At 38.5% G+C, this 4,037-nt stretch overlaps 1 protein-coding gene across 2 annotated transcripts in view; it reads left to right on the top strand.

The window, feature by feature from the left end:
- Window positions 1-4,037, top strand: part of CDKAL1 (CDK5 regulatory subunit associated protein 1 like 1) — a 376,797-nt gene that overhangs the window by 227,914 nt on the left and 144,846 nt on the right. The gene's annotated exons all lie outside the window — the stretch shown is intronic.

Below are 4,037 nucleotides of genomic sequence, written 5' to 3'. Positions count from 1 at the left end.
GCTGAACCGTAAGCTGACCTGCTCTTCACAAAATACAGAAAAAGCCTTGATCCTTTAGGTCATAGCCTGACGGCTTGCCTCTTTCAGCAGCCATGACCTTAGACCTGTCTTTTTTACTTCAGTCTACTTGCATCATCTGCTTGCCAGAATGCAAGAATCCTGCATTCTCAAATTATGAGTTTGGCGTAAGTTGCTGAATAACTAGGGCTTGTATAGGATTGTAGCTCCATTCTTTCTGTCTTTCAGAAGTCCTGTACACATACAGATGAAATAAGAGTAAGGGTTTCTTGGTGAACTGGAAATGAATCCTTCCAAATCCCCCTTAGCATCAGTGAGTTGTTCCCAGTTTCATTTCCTCTTTCAGGGAAGTCCCTGCAATGGGATGCTTCAGTGCTGATCCATGTGGTTGAACTGTCTTAAGAGGACACTTGGATTATGGTGAATCAATGCTTGCAGAGTACTTCAGAATTACAGGAGGAAACTGATTCCTTCAAATCTCAGTTTCTGTTTAAACTTGCATTATATCCAGATTGGTACAGTGACCTGCTATTTGCATAGTTCTTCAAAATTTCCCAGTTAAGGCACTGATTCAGCAAAGTAATCTAGCACAATACACTGCATCAAGTATGTAAATGGTTCCTGTGAAATCCATGCTGAATAAATAAGAAGAAACTCAAATAATTGGAGTGAAAATAAAGTAGGCTAAGCTCATTCTGAGCAGTGTATTTGGTGTTTTCTAAGCCTTCATCTTTGGCCGTGATTTTTTTGTTTTTAAATGTTTCTAAGGTTGTGATCAGGAATGGTCAGATTGACTGTCCTCAGATTGACTCTCCTCAAGTCTGCAAGACACAAACGTTTATGTAAGGCCTCCCCTTGGCAGATGGTCTTTCAGATTTCTGTGGCGCACTGGGAGAGGTATTTCTATGGTCTGTGCAGCACTGCAGGCTGCCATAAGAATTCACTGTTGGAGAAGGAATCACAAGGAGGTCAGGCAGTTGTTGATAAGCATATGTGGGCTACTGAGAAGGTCAGAGTTAGGGGCCTCCCACTGAAGCAGCCTGCAGAGAATTGTGCTGTTGGAAAAGCCACTCTGGTTCACATTAAAAAATCTGCCAGGACAGAGAAGAACAAGGAGGGAAGGAGAAGAAAAATCAGGAGGATTTAGGGATTGAATTTCATTTATACAGTCAGTTATCAAACGTGGGAATTTCACTGGGATTGGTGTCCAGTATTTTAGCGTCTTCAGATCTTTTTGTAGCTTGAAATAAATTCACTTTTCTAAAGGAGTACACTTCAGTTTAAAGGATGTTTGGTACTGCCAAAGCCAGTCTTTACAATAGTGATGTGAAGATAAAGCAAAATAAAAATGCTAGAAGTTTTTTATTAAAGAAATTAATAATTTCAAGTGGTCTCTAAACCAGGAATGCACATATTTTGTAAAAGTGATAGATGTAGGATTTTTTATCTCCTTTATGATAAGGATTGCTTACCCCACAGAAATGAAATTAAACCCCATATCAGATAATCTGCAATGAGTATTCTTTATGTTGAGACATGTGAGAAGGAATAGGCTCAGAACTTTCTTCATTTGCTTGGAACCTGTTCTTTTTCCAACATTTTTCATTCTCAGTAATCTCCAGTTACAGCAGATCAGAGGCCAACTGTTAAGGTTTCTCTTTTGTCCTGGATAGTGATGGCAGAGTGAGAAAAAACCATGAGCTGTGACCAAAGGCAGACTTGTAATTACTTAGATATAGTGATAATTGGCCTTAATACTGTAACAAATGCTCTGAGTTTGCACATCTGAAGCCTCCTGTTTGGATCAATTTTCTTGTTTACATAATCAGCTTGCCTTTATTAGCACCAAAATTGCCCAGTAACAGTGGTGAATGATCGAATGAGGTTCACTGCAAAAGAAAGGAAAAATATTATGTATGTGATTAGACAGTGGATTTAAACAGGTTCCTGTGGAGGGCTGGAGTTTGGAGGGGAACTGAATGGAGTGAAAATGGGAGGTGTTGACTGACTGCATTAATACTTTTTGAGAGGTCTATTGTTTTCTCTTCTTACCTGGTGTAAGTTTAGGCTCCTAAACTGGGGATGCAAAGGACTGAAAAAAAAAAAAACGGCCTAAAATCAGTCCGCACAAAACCTCTTTCACACGGTTATGTACAAAGTCGATTTATCCTAATGATCCTCCTTGTAAATATTTATCACTCACAGTAGCTTTCACTATTTGCATATCCATTTTGTCAACCTGAAATTGGGACATGAACTTTTTCCTAAAATACAGGTGTTCTTCCCCCTCCGTGCACCCCCCGCCCCCGGTAATAAGACTACATCCTTGGATCTCTCAGCATGCATTATTCCCATTGCTTGTTGTTCAACACCCTGATCGGGGAGCAGATGAGACAGTTATTCCTGCTGTTGCTTATTTACTATTTCAGCTGCTTCCTCTTCTTGTGATTTAATTTGAAGTTTCAGCCCACCAGGGGGCTAATGGTCCCCACCTATGCAGCTTTAAAAGCTCGCTGTTGTTTTCCACTGGAATGTTATTTCCATTCCTAGCCAGTGATTTATTTTTTTTTTCCTCAGTGTTCATCTGGTAACTGTGAGGCACTATTCCATTTCCCATTTTCATGAAAAAAAAAAGAAAAAGGAAGTCCAACCCAGACCCCTTGCAACTCTTTAGATTGAAAGCTTGCAAATGAGAATTACTCAGTTACAGTAGAAACTCAGCCAATCAATAAGTTTTGTAGTGTTCTTATGGCTATTGGAGACTCATATAAAGAAACCAAAACTAAACAAAACAGGACTTTATCAATCATTTAGATTCCTTACATTTCACTTCTTTTTTAACATATAGCATATAAAATTCACTTCTTTTTTCATGTGTTTCAGGAAAATGTAGGGCAGGCAGCAAACCCAAGAGTACGTTTCATGGTGGGTACTGCCTATAGTGAGATGAATTCCAAAAGCATTAGCAAGTGCACTGAAATCCACAGTGTAATGTGTCCTGCAGGCAGATTCTGCACAGGGAGCTCAGTTTGAGTGTGACTACAAACTTGTGACTGCAAATGGTCGACCAAAGAGCACTTAGTACTTCAGGAATGCTTTACACCAGACTTCTCTCAAGATACAAACTGTACACCTCCCTCACTAACCTATTCTTGAAGCAAAACTTAAGAAGTAAGAAGTTTTCCAGTTAACCTTAAATTTTAAAGCGTTTTTCATTCTAACTAGTAAATTACCTTGAAAACATTTCTGTGCCAACAGGATTAACTTTGATGCTCAGCATGGCTTGCTCTCTGCCATTATTGTTGCAGTGTGAATTTAGGAGTAGCAGTCTTGGATATAAATTTTGTAAAACATTTGGTTTTCTAGGCTTATTGCTTTTTATGTGATTAAAGTCAGTGTATGTGCTTAAGTTTTCCTCATTTGAGTATAAATTTGTAAGATAAACATTTACATTTTCTGATACATTCTCTGCTGGCCCAAAGTGTGCTTTGATGAATTATGTACCTTCTAGTGTTTGATAATTTCTTTTACCAGTTCATGATTGGTTTTAGAAGTTTAGCTCTTCACTGAGTTAATGGTATCTTATCTTGCTGTGAATCACAGGTGTTTTCTTCACAAACACCCTGTTTTTGATGGCTTATTTCTTGCTTTGGCGTGGTAAGGAAGGATAGAGGGATTGTATTGCAGAAAAGGATGAAAGATGGGCAGGCTGGCAGAAGTGGCTGCATGAAACCTCAATGCTTTCAACTATTGTTAAAGGGTGGTACATTCTTTCTCTCTTTGGGTAGGAGGATATTATTACCAAATATCAGTGTTCAAGGTTGCTATTTACAATAAAAATCAAATGCACTACTTCCTAAGGCTCTGATTGATGGAAAATGAAGCATGAACTGCCAGGAAACAAGTTTTCCCATATTATCACTCAGTCATGCAGTGGTCACTAACCTTTTCAATACAACCTTAATATTGCATTGCTAATTGTATAATGTAAAGAATATAAGATTTTAATAGTTACTTCA

The sequence above is a fragment of the Geospiza fortis genome, unplaced genomic scaffold (assembly GCF_000277835.1).
Source record: "Geospiza fortis unplaced genomic scaffold, GeoFor_1.0 scaffold104, whole genome shotgun sequence".
NCBI classification, from domain to species: domain Eukaryota; kingdom Metazoa; phylum Chordata; class Aves; order Passeriformes; family Thraupidae; genus Geospiza; species Geospiza fortis.
This window is presented reverse-complemented; position numbering and strand designations above follow the sequence as displayed.